Source organism: Magnolia sinica, chromosome 13 (genome assembly GCF_029962835.1).
Source record: "Magnolia sinica isolate HGM2019 chromosome 13, MsV1, whole genome shotgun sequence".
In the NCBI taxonomy this organism is placed as follows: Eukaryota; Viridiplantae; Streptophyta; class Magnoliopsida; order Magnoliales; family Magnoliaceae; genus Magnolia; species Magnolia sinica.
Window position 1 is genome coordinate 81,724,566 of NC_080585.1, and position 13,881 is coordinate 81,738,446.

Consider the following 13,881-nt stretch of genomic DNA (forward strand, 5'->3'; position numbering starts at 1 on the left):
TGAAAATTCAAGGGTGTTCAACCAGCCCAACCCTTCCTTCGGCCAACCAAACCATCTTGGGTCAGCTCGAGATCAACCTAGGTCAAGTTTCCATCAACAAATATTTTTTTATTCTTATGGAACTTTAGCCAGCTCGACCTTGCCTTTGGCCAACCGAACCTAGCTTGGGTCAGCCTAAGAGTGACCCAAGTCAAGTTTACAACAATGCAAAATTTCTTCTTTCCCGGATTCTTAGGCCAACCGAACCTTGTCTTGGACCAACAGAATCTATCTCAGGCCGGCCAAAGTTTGGCTTGGGCCAGCCTAAGTTTAGATCAAATTAAATCCTACGAAATCTGACAGGCATTGGAACAATATTGAGGAACTCCGGCCAGTCGAAGGGATTCTTAGGCTGACCAAAGATCCATATCTTTGGCTATAAATAGAGATCATCTCCCATTGTTTCGAAGCATGAAAAAAGGAAGAAATACTTTTAGAAACAAAAGATAGAAATCTTATTTTTTAAAGCTATTTGCATTGTCATTCTTATATTACTTTTTTAGCTTATTCAATTTTCTTCTCAAGATTTAAATTCAATTAGAGAGTGCACTATACTCAACTTGAGAATAGAGGATTGAATCTACACCTTTTAGGGTTTTATTCTTTGAAAAATTATATATCTTTATATCCTTTTTGGTTGTGCATATATTGGTTCATCTTCATATAAGAAAAAAGGATCGCTGCATCTACTAAAGCTTCAACTTTAAAGGCTTCATCAATATCTTCGCTTCGACTTACGTCTTTAAGAAGATAAGTTTTTTGTTTCTAGTAAATAACTTTCAGTTTGGGTGTGTTGAGATTGCTTAGAAATCTCATTGGATTGAGGAGTGATAGGCCCGTGAAAATCACTTGAGGTTTTTTATGATAAGCCTATGAAAATCACAAAAACTATAAGAGGTTATTGAGGTTAGCTTGTGAAAATCTTAAAAATAGTGGAAAGCCAAAATTACGTGGAGTAGTAATTTTAGGAGTGGAGTAGGTGTCATTCCAGTTTGATACATGATCCCCAATGATGACACGATGACCTCTATGGGTACTACTGTATCATTTTCATATGTTAAAGCAAATGGACTCATTCTTGTACTGGTGTGGGGTGAATTTTTGTATGCCCAAAGTGTCTTTGATAACTTCGTATGCCACTCACGGGAATTTTCTTCAATCATCTTCCTCAAAATATTCTTTTATTGTCATATTACTACCTTAGCTTGGTCGTTCGCCTGTGCCTAGTATGGTGTTGAGTGCAATATTTTGATTTTATATCGGTCGACCATGGCCTCAACTTCTTTTGTTGAGAATGCTGCACATTGATCTATAGTAATCGATTCGGGAATCCCAAACCTATAGATGATAAGAGTTTCTATGAACTCGATGATTTCCCTGTTACTGACTCACTTCATGGGTCTTGCTGCCACCCACTTAGTGAAGTAGTCATGGCCACAATGATGAAGGAATCCATGCACGATGAGGGTAGTTGAATTTGGCATATCAAATCGATTACCCATCCCCGAAATGACCATATCTTGATGATTGGATGAATTTTGGCTGTGGGCACGTGTTGTATCGGCCCTTTTCTCTAGCATGCCTCTCACCCTTTGGCATATTAGATGCAATCGGTCATTATTCTTGGCCAGAAATATCCGTAACATCTGAGTGAAGTCTCATTTTCCTCCCAGCCTGATGAGCTCCACATAGCCCTTCATGGACTTCCCCCATAGCCAGCATAGCTTCCCTTTTAGCTAGACGTCTCAATAACACACCATCAGCCCCTTTTCCATATAATTCACTGTCGATCATGACATAATTGACAGCTAATCTTCTCAGATCTCTATCAACCTTAATTTGTGGGCTTTGGAGCTAACCCATAAGGGAGCCCACCAATCATCATCGTCTACCTCAACCTGGTATACTTCCATAATTACCTCTCTTAAAAACTTAGGGTAAGGATCTCCTTTGCACTATGATCGTCCTCTAAACCGATCCTCTCATGATATCTAGTCCTATAGCCATTTGTGCCATTTCATTGGCGTCCATGTTGTGATCTCTAGTTATATGCATTAGTTTCATCTCATCGAAACTATCAAACATCTAGGTTGCCAAGGTATAATTAGGTGTCGGGCTGGTGCACTTAAATAGTCATGCCATTTGATTTATCAGTAATTGTGAATCACCCACCACTATCACATTTTGCATGCCTAGTTCCTTTAGTAATTTTAGACCAATTATCATAGCCTCATACTCGGCCTGATTGTTGGTGCATTCAAATTTCAACTGGAATGCAAATTCTTGCATGTTCTCATTTGGTGTAATTAGGATGATCCTAGCCCCTAAAGCTTTATGGGTCTTCGAGCCACAAAAAATCAACTATTGGGTAGTCAAAAACATATGATACAAGTGTAAAACCTCTAAGGAAAGTTGGCTCTCTAAGTCAGACGGATGATCGGCTAGAAAATTAGCTATAGCTTGACCCTTTATTGATATCTTGGGGAAGTATCTAAGATTGAATTCAGATAGAGCCAAAAGCCATTTACTGATTCAATCACTCAAAATCGGCCGGTTCAACATATATTTCTCTAGATCGATCAATGCTATTACATTAACTCTTTCGCCTAAGAAATAATGCCTTAGCTTGGTGGTTGCAAAGTATAAAGATAAGCATAACTTTTCTATTATCGGGTATCCTCTCTCGGTAGCGAGGAGTGTCCGACTTAGATAGTGGAGTGCTTGCTCTCTCCAATCATCGTCATCTTGGGCTCGTAGTGCTTCGACCGACTTTACTAATGCTGCGAAGTACAACTTGAGCGATCGACCCTTGACCGGTGGCATTAACATTGGTGGATTGATCAAATATTTTTTAATCTTCTCGAAAGCTAGTTGATGTTCTGCCTCCCATTTGAACTCGACTCCCTGCTTTAGTTTTATTAGAGGAGAGAAAATGTTAGTCTTTCCTGCACAGTTGGAAATAAATTTTGATTTGTTCCTTAGCAGGTGAGCATTTATGATTGCTTGTACCTTATTCTGGTCCACTTCAATCGCTCGTTGGTTTACAAGGAATCCCAAAAAAATATTGGTTGACACTTGAAAGGTGCATTTGAGGGGATTCATTTTTAACTTGTGGAGGCTCACTTGCGCAAATGGCTTGCATAAATAAGCAAAATTATCTCCTATATTTGCCGGTTTAAACACTACATCATCGATGTAAACTTTCATGTATTGGCCGATTATATCATGGAAGATATAATTCATTGCCCTTTGATATGTAGCCCCTACATTTTTTAGCCCAAACGACGTAACTACCCAATAATAAGTTCTCAAAGGCCCAGGGCACCTAAATGCCATTTTCGACACATTATCAAGCATAATGTATATCTGGTTATACCCTGAGTGACCGTCCATAAAGGAAACTAATTGGTGTCCAGCTGCTCGGTCGATCAACTGGTCGGCCACAGGCATCGAATATTCATCCTTGGGTGTGGCCAGATTTAGATTTCTAAAATCTTTGCATACCTTTATCTTACCGTTCTTTTTTCACCACCGGGACCATGTTCGAGATCCATTTGGTGTACTTAATAGGCTTAATGAAACTGGCCTTCTGCAATCATTTGATCTTTTCATTTGTTTTCTCAGTAACTTCTGTTGTCATTCGCCTGGGCGATTGCTTGAATGGTCAAAGCCATCCTTTTTTGGTAACTTATGCTCAACCGGGCTTCGATCTAGTCCTGACATCTCCTGGTAATCCCACACAAAGTAGTCAACAAACTCTTTGAGCAAATTGGTGAGTTCAACTTTCTCTTGTGGCTTGAGCAATCCACTGATAAAAGTTGGCTTAAGGTCTTATTCAGTTTCTAGGTTCACCTTGACCAAGGCATCCTGGACCTGAGCTTGAGAATCATCCAACTTATCAGGGGCCTCTTTCAAGTTGATGCATGTTTCATCTTCATCCACTTCATCAGTCGGATTAACCACATCAGTTAGATTTACAAAGCATTCATTATTGACATCTTTTAGGCTCTCCTTAAGCCTCTTTATCCTAGCCATGAAGTCGGCCATTCGTTTCTCATTGATCAGCGTACTAGTCATGGAACCTCTTTGATGGTATATCGTGAAACCGGTCGAAAAGGTACAATGTCCCTCGACAAGTTATCGACTGGATGAATTATGGCAGTAATGTCCCACATGACGCTTTCTGGGTTCTTTTTGATAGATATCCCAGTTGGTCGTCCATGATTGTTTCTTTTGGTAAAGCAAATTGGTCCTACTTCATCTCTGTAGTAATAGGCCTCATTAGCATTTCAGGTAGCAAAAAATGGCTTGTTATCGGCCAACACCAATTCGACTTTATCTTGTTTCCAAAATATTATGAATTGATGTAAGGACAATATGATGCATGCAAAGGAATGGATCTAGTCTCTCCCAAGCAATGTGTTGTAACTAGATGAAATATTGACCACAAAGAAAGGAGCTAATACTCTTTTAGTGCCTAGGGTGAAGTCGATCGGTAATACACCATTTTTGTTAGTGGAATGTTTAACAAAGTTAGTGACTGTTACCTTAGATGGGATTAAATTGTCTGTAGTTTTTCCAAAATTTGGCATTATTCTTACTGGGAGAAGATTAATAATAGTCCCATTATCAACCAAAATTCTTGTTACTGGGCAGCCCTTGAGGTGAGCAAATATGTACAACAATTTAAGATGTTGAGGCATATCATGGGTGGGTCTTTCGATGACTACCCATTTGGATGATGTCCCTGACACCACAGAAATAGTATTTACCTATGGTGTCTCGCTCACTCTCGATGCTCCCTCAATCGTATCTTCAGGGGAAAAGAAGCATGTTGTATGTTCGGACAACCCTAAGTGTAGGGCTACAATGTAGTAATAAATCGGTGAGACTGAGGTCGTACCCACAAGGACTTGCAATTGTGCAATTTTTGGAATACTTTAGAATTAGAACTAGAAGTAAACTAACTAATGGAATTTACTTTAAGGAGTAACTGTGAGAGAAACTATTAAGGATAAAATACTAGAACACCAAGGATCCACTTGTACCTATATCTTAATGTTAATTCACTTGATTCAATTATGTAACTCATCTGGAATCAAAGTCCTATCCTATCCAGCTGGATAATAAAGCGCTAAATCATTATTCATAAACTCAAAACAGATTTGAACTTCAATTAAATTGGTTCCCACATCATTCATTAAAGTATTGATTATAGAGAATTCAAAGCATTTATCATGCCTGGAGTCTACAATAAATCAATGGATTTTATAGATCAATCCCTTGTAAAATAGACAAGAAAATATTCTTAGCCTTCCTAAGTATCTAATATACCTAAAGTCGACAATGGATCAAAGTAAACTAAAGATATATATTTATTCAAGCCAAATATTAATAAAATTGTTCAACATTCAAATCAAATATTTGAATAAAAGTAAAATAAGTATTAAAAATAACTACAAGCTTTACCTCTTAGCCCTAGCTAAGAGATTAGCCAATCAAAGACATGATTGAACTAAAACTCCAAAAGAAAACATTAAAACTAACTAGTACTGAAGGATTGGAGGACTCCACGGAGGCTCCACAACTCATTGCTTTACACCTTCTACCCTAATTCATATCTAAAAAAGCTTAAAATACCGCTTTAAATATGAAAAATCTGCACTGACTTGGAACTGACTTCAATTTACGTACTTTTGTTATGCTTCGATCACACCGAATTAACTCTCGGTTGCAGCTAAATTTCTCCAATTTTTGTCTGACGTTTCAGTCTTCCTTAGGTCGTATCAAACATAACTTCAGTGGCATCGAACTTGGCTTTGGTCGAACTGGATGTCGAGCCGAATTAACTTTGAAAATTATAGTTTCTTGCTAGACTATTCTGTGCAGATTCGGTCGGACCGAATTGACCTTTGGTGGGACTGAACAATCCATTTATTCTATTGTAGTTCTTTGTGATTCAACCAGTCTTTTCTCTCTCATTTGCTCTTATTTTTCATGGACCTTTGGTACTTGAATTCTTCATTAATCACCTCCAAATCTCCAAATCTTCTTGTGATCATTCTTTAAGCATTAAATCTTCTCTTTAAGCGTCATTTTCATCTTAACTTTCTATAAGTGCTATGTTATAAATCTAGCGACCTGGATTGTCAAATTCTGTTGTGCCAAAACACTTTGGAATGTTTGACTTGTTTTGATAGATGGAAAGTTCACCTTCAAGTTGAAATAGATGGAAAGTTCACCTTCATTTGAAGATAAGCTTTGTGTTATCTACATCGACATTGAGTGTGCTATAATTGTGGATGCTCAACTATAATATTTGAAGATAAGCTTCGTGTTATCTACATCGACATTGAGTGTGCTACAATTGTGCATGCTTAACTATGAGAACAAGTTGAAGTACTCAAGTTAAAGCTTAAGTTCAAGCTCAAGTACATTTGCTCAATCTTAAGTCTCAAGACACATGTTCAAGACACAAGTTCAAGACACAAGTTCAAGTATGCGAAGTCAAACTTCAAGTTCTTCAAAGTGACCTATCTACCGAAGCGTCCAATGTTTCAATTTCAATACTCACATTTAAGGTATACATGACCGTAGAAAGACCTTAGGATTAGGTCATTAATATTGCATGTTTAATTTGGATTATATTACTTATTTTAAGCTTTGCTTCGACTAGCCCTAATCATTGTTCGACTAGTCCAGGTACTGGCTCGACCAGCCCAAGGGTTTTCTCGACCAGTCCAGAATTTTACTTAAAAAATCGGATAAGGTTGTTTGGTATTCGACCAGTCGAGTACCTTGCTCAACCAGTCGTGAAGACCTGCTTGACCAGTCGAGCAGGGCTCGACTTAAAGTCCAATAATGTAATTTTTATTCACTTCAGTCTAGAGTCTGTTTTATCCGTTCGTGCCAGAAAATTTGAAAATTGGTTTTGCTAGGACCAGTCGAGCCGAACCTTAGACCAGTCAAGGGAACCGAATTGTAGCCTATAAATTGAGGATATTAAATTCATTCCAAGCTAATTCAAGTCATCACTCTGAGAGATTAGTCCCCACTATTGTGAAGCTATTGTGAGGTATTTATAAATCATTTTAATAGCTTTTTGGTTTCTTAATTTCTTGATCTCTTGATTCCATTCTACTTAATATAAAGGGGATTTTGATTTAACCCTTTGTGAGATCCAAGAAATTGAATCCAAGTAGCCTAAGGTTGAATTTAATTTAAAATTCATCTAGACCTAGAACTCCTTTTGTGAGATTGAACATTGAACATCTCCATCTATAAAGAGGCAGTTCTATCGACTACATCGAAGATCATTCGTTAGATAAGTATATTTCATTTATTACATTGTGTTTTGTAAGATTGCTAGAAAATCTTTTATTTTAGTTTTAACTGAGATAACCAGAAAATCTCAGTGTGTGTGGAGTTTTTTAATTGTGATAACCCATTAAAAACACAATTGTAAAGGTTTTAAGGTGAACCTTGGAAAACCTTCTTTCTTAGTAAAAGTCGATATCCTGTGGGTTGTGGATATTAGGAGTGGAGTTGGGTGGCTGTTTGAGAACAGTTGGTGTACACCTGAACCACTATAATTCTTGGAGTTTGGATGATGATGATGATGATGATGATGGTGATGTATGTGATGTGTTGAATGTTGTATTTATTTTCATGTACATGTGGTGAATGTTGTAATAGCCTGATTCATCTCCTTTGCCTATGTATCAGTTTGAGTTTTTGATACTTACCAACGTTCTAGAAATTAGGTTATCCTACCATAAGCCATTGGTTTTTGGTGCAAGGTTGTCCTTAGAACAACGTTTGTATCAACCTCTCAATACTCGTGCATTTGAGGTTATTTTAAATTTTTGTTATCTGTGTTATCATTCCACATTTTATTTTTATTTGGCATAGTCCTATTCACCCCACTCTAGGACTTGGGGCTCACCCTTTTCAAGTGGTATCAAAGCCTAATAGCTCATTCAATTGGATTAATTTCCTAAGCTAAATGATCTCGAGCTCCTAATATGTCAAATTTTGATAGCCTCTCTATTACTAGGCCACCACCATTTGATGGCTCCAATTATGCTTATTGGAAAGCCAGGATGAGGATCTTTTTAAGGTCCATCAATGAGAGCGTGTGGCAAGCCATAGTGATTAGATGGAACCCACCTACGTCTGAAGTTCTAGGCACCGATGGAACTAAGTCCGTTAAAGAAACACCATATTATATGTGGACCACTCTTCAGAAAATGAGAGTAGTGCCAATGCCAAAGCTTTAAATGCAATCACTTATGCACTATCATCAGATGAGTTTAAAAGAATTATATCTTGTGATACTGCAAAATAAGCTTGGGATATCTTAGAAATGACACACGAGGGTACGACTATTGTCAAAAAGTCAAAACTTCAAATCCTCACACTACCAGAAAACTGGGCAAAGGCTATAGATAAAATCCATAGCTAAAGACTTATGGCTACAGTTTTAACCCGTAGCACGACCGTAGTCGTAGGTGCTGTAACAATAGGTCTAAAAGCTATGGCTACGGATGTAATCCGTAGCCATCGATTAAAATAGCTACAGATATAATCCGTAGCAATCATTTCTGTATCCAAAAGTAACTACAGCTACGGATAGTATTTGTAGCTAAAAGTCGTGCTACATCCGTAGCAAAATTCAGAATTTAATAACATCTACGGTTGTAAGATTACCAGCTACGGTTAATATCCGTAGCTATTGCCTACATTTAAAAGAAATTATAATCATTCATTCATTTAATTACCACCTGCATAATCATTCATTCATTCATTCAATCAATTACAATCATTCATTCACTAAGTCAATTACAATCATTCATTCAATAATGAATCAATTATAATCCTTCATTCATTCAATTCAATTACAATTATAATAATGCCGAAAGTACAAATCTTGGTGAGTCTGTGTGCACTCGCATATGGCCAGGTGATTCCTTCATCCACCATGGATAGAAAATGGATGCGAGTATCAATAGTCCACCCGCACATTCGACAGCTATACCGATAACTTCTCTTGCGCGTCTTCTGTAATTATATTCGAGGGCGAACCACCACTAGAGGACTCTGCAACCAAAAAAAAAGAATCAGTCAATTGAAGAATGATGAAAACTAAATGCAAGGAAAACATAAAATTCCCCTAATGTAAACTGAATTAATGCTCCAAACAACGTTCATACATTGCTAAAGTACCATTGAAGCAAGCAATCATTCACTACACCACACAAAAACACCTACAGATGATTCATACATACCTTATTATAAGAATCAAATACCATAGCATTAGTCAAGTGATGAAAATTTGAAAATGGAAAGGGAATCAAGAGTGATAAAACTGAAAATATGAAGAGAGATGAAAGTGCATGTAATTGGCAACTTTCAAAGAAAAGAAAAAAGAAGTAACTAATAAAGCAGCTTGTTAAGCCCACATGCACCTCATACAAGGCCACACTACTAGCCTACCACTTGCATGGGAAGTCTGACATGTGCATCAGGTGGGCTCAATGTGAAGAAAACCTAGAGAAAAATCTGCCAGTAATGGGTCACTCCTGGACATACGATAGAAGAAAACTAACTAACAAACTCCCAAAGAGGACCACGTCCTCTATATATCAATGAAGATAAAAAAGCATTTTCCAATACAGACAATTGTTCTTTTTTTTTTTAAAGGGGATATTAGACATACTCAGTGTTGCAGCCATACATTGATATATCTCAAAATATTGCACTGCCCATTTACAAATATTCCTGAATATTATCGATACATGGGACGCGTATCAGCGATATCTCAATACAGAATATTCAGTTGCAGTTGAGCACTTGAGCATGAACCGAACAATCTAGCGAAATCAATTTTTAAACTTGATCATTTGATTTAGCATGTGAATTTCACAATCAATTTGAGACACCTTATATTAACTTGAGAGATGTAACACAAAAGATAATGCCAATGAGTGAACATACCGCCACCACAATAAGGATACATATCACTTTCTCTTCACCATTTTTGAAGAAAACCAATTGAGTTGCAAAAACAGAAAAACAAGAACATGGATAAATAATAGCAAAAACTAGCAATCCAGAAATATTTCAAATTTCATATAAAGCATAGACCGTCGTCGTAGGTGCCGAGCCAATAGGTCTAAAACTAGTAATCCAGAAACTTGTAAATTTTTCATCAGAAATTCTGAAAGGAATGAATTTACAAAATGGTCCACATTCAACAATCAACATACACATTGCCCAGCTGATGAGTGGATGGGCTTGATTTTTGGACCACATAATTTACATGCTTGTGCCCACCTGATGCATGGCATTAATGTGAATGTCCAATAGATTTGCCTGATAGGTCCATGTGGGCACATGTAAAGGTGTATGTGGACATAAGAAACTCTTGACTTCAACACAAAACAGGAGGGAGAACCCTTTGAATCAATCATGATAATAGAGCAACTGTTGTACTCAAATTTTCAATAGTTAAATCTAGTAAATAAACAGGTTGATGACTGTAAAAGAAGTTAATCATTCAAAACTCTTTCAGCCATGTGAAAAGGACCACATCCTTTATAAGGACCGTTCTTAATCTAGTTTCAAGCTTTAAATAAAATGCTTTGGTACAGAAGAGCACCTTTATCTTGTCAACGACATTTTCTTTTGCTGCATTTATTGTATGAGTTGCTCCTAGCATCTTTGCATTGCAAAGTTTATCATCTTGAACATCAACAACAATAATTTCAGAAGCCCCAAATGCCCGTGCTATCTGTAAACAACTGGGAGAAGTAATTTAGTCATAATGATGTAAACTTGAGACTTAAGATTCTATAAAAGCAGAAACGTTATATTATATGCCATCAACTATGCTGAAGGAATTTGAAAAAGAAATATATGGCATTTACATGGGTCGTTACTAGCATCATGGTAGAGTTGTCATCATTATTTTTTTTTTTTTATACGGCATTTACATGGGTAGTTACCAGCATCATGATAGAGTTGTCATCATTATTTTTACTTTTATTTTAAAAAAAAGTCAAATCACTGTCCCAGCTAATTTGATCAACAGCGTATGCTTCAAAACAGAATCACAAATTAAAATTTTTTTTAAAAAAAGTTAGGTAAAACAGAGTATATATCCTCATCCCCTTAGAACATGTAGACAAACGAAACTCTGGATAAAAAACAGCCACTTAGCCAACAGAGATTGGCAGCATCTGAACCAAATAAGAAAAAAAACCAAAAACCAAAAAAAAAGAAGATAAAATGGACACCAACTTACCTACTACTTGAATCTCTCCATTGCCAATCAGACACCTTAGAGCTTGTCTTCGAATTCAGAAAGAGGTGTCATCTGCTCCTTCAGACCCTTCCTCTTTCGGATATCAGCCACCAACTGCCCCGCCTGCTATCCCGCCTCCATTGGATCAGACGACATCATGTCCCAGTGATCAAATACGCACTGTGGGAAGGCCTGTCCAGATGTTGTTGCCCTCAAAGTTCCTCAGAACCTAAACAACTCAATGACAGGTAGGTATGCCTTGATGTTGTATAGACGCGTGCCAGGCCTCTGCATTTCCTCAAAGACATGACCACACTTTTGGTTCAGGACACCATAGATGCCACCGAGCGCTTGTTCAGGTGCCTGTATCTCCACCAAATAGACAGGCTCCAAAAGCCTGGGTTTCTTAGTCAGCTAGGAGGCATATATGACCCTTCTTGCTGTCGGGATGATCTGTCCACTGCCCCTGTGGATTGCATCAGCATGAAGAACAAAGTCACAGACCTCAAAGCATATGCCCCACTTGTTTTCTTCAGCCAATGCTCCTTCCTTTGATGCCCATTAGAACCCAGCCACAACAGAATCCTTGATTTCATTTAGGTACTGAACTCCCTTGTACATGTCAACAACCATATTTAGGCCAGTAGTTTCAGGTCTAAAACACCAAATCTTCTTGGTAAGATCCTTATCCCACCCGAACTCTTTAGATAGGATCTTTGAGCGGGCTTTTGGGTCAGCCCTAAGGTCGATACACCCCTCGTCAATTGCTTAGCAAGCTCATCTTCCAAGGGACGGGCCTCCATGTAGAGACGATTGTGCTTGTTAGGGGACTTGCTCATTACAGTCCTGACTGACTTCTCAAGCACCGTCTCACAGAAAAAGACAACAGTATCCGAAACAAGAATCTCAACCCCGCCCATGAAATCTTCTTGCAAGTCTTTCAAGCAAATATCGAGGTGGAGCTCTCCACAGATTTCTGCCCCAAAAAGCCCTTAAGAGACCCAGATTTAGGACATACCCCACAAACCTCTGCCCAAAACACCTACTTTTTTAAATGTAGTAAATAACTCACAAATTGCATGTAGACCATAACCCATGCACTTAGCAGGTTAGAATTTATTCACTGGGTGAACCATAACCTATGAACACAAACAACAAAAATGATAAAAGCATTTCCCACATTTTTGCAGCATTGGACCCACATTTTGTTGGCATCACTGTCTTGTCATTTCTACTCCACACTAAAGCTCTCATTTCTGATGAGTTTTGGAGCATAAACAATAGCTTTTCATGCAACTAGGAAAACTAAATGGGGGAGCTTGGAAATGTGGCTACAAATGTAGACTAATAGGAAAGAAAGATATCCTACCAAAGTTGCAAATGAACTGTCCGATCTTCAAGGTACATAGTCTTTGACATGAAATCAATGCCTATTGTAGCCTGCAGTTCATAGAGCAAAGTCGAAAGGTATAAATTCGTGTATAAATTCTAAGTTCCCTGGTTTCCCTATACGAAAACAGTGTGGTCGAGAATAGAATCTGTATACAATGCTAAAAACACTAGACAAAAACCAATGGTGGTTGATCCTCAGGCCAAGTCACATGAAATAAAGAAGCTGTTGAGCCCAATCTGGTTCACTGCCATGGTCCCACGAGTCATCCACAGAACTCGACTAAAGATTCAACAAATTGGTCTGAGTAAATTTTTTTTTTAAAAAAAAACAACAAAAATCAGGTGGGCATAGTCCAAAAATGGCCAGTTTGACCCGCTTCCTATCAGTACATTCTGCCATCTGGACTTTATGCCTCATGCCAAACGGCTCTGCTTCCACAAAATGCAGATGAGGTTCCAATACAACATTAGCTTTCCTCTGGAACTTTGATGTTCATCATTAGCCGGGTTGGATCATCCAATGATAGTGATATATTAAAGGACATGACAAATTGCTTAAATTTGATATAGGCTATACATTTTGGCAGCTACTACATGGATATCATTGACATAGGACTCATCAAAAGAATACCATATCTAGTAAGAAGTATGAATAATGCAAAGAAAATGAATAGCAGAATCAATCACTAGGATAAGAAAATCCACATGGCAATGACTATTGACATCAAGTGACATCTACCTGAAACCTGGAAAAAAGAAATTGAAGATTGCATTACAAGCCCACGTGCATACTCATGTGAGCAGAAAGAAAAACCTCGAACTCAACTAAAACATGATTTATTTTTATTTTATTTTTTCTGAAGTGTACTTAAACATGAAGAGGCATTTATGGAAGAAAATGAACCCTACAAACATCTTGGTTGGATCCCGATACTTAAGACTCCATACTACACTGCGTCTTCTTCTTCTTCTATTCATTAGTTAAAGCGAAGGGGAATGCCATGTTGCATTTCCATGGTGAAACAATAGTGTCACTGAAATAACCAAGTTACGAGTTCCTTGGTGGATCGACACGTTGTATTAATTTTTAAGATGAAAAGTACCCACTAGCATATTCCTTTAAAAAAGAAAGAAATGAAGAAAGT

General features: G+C 37.7%; 1 pseudogene; it reads right to left on the bottom strand.

Moving 5' to 3' along the window:
* Window positions 1-11,160: 11,160 nt before the first annotated feature.
* Window positions 11,161-12,598, bottom strand: LOC131224331 (elongation factor 2-like; annotated as a pseudogene).
* Window positions 12,599-13,881: the final 1,283 nt, after the last annotated feature.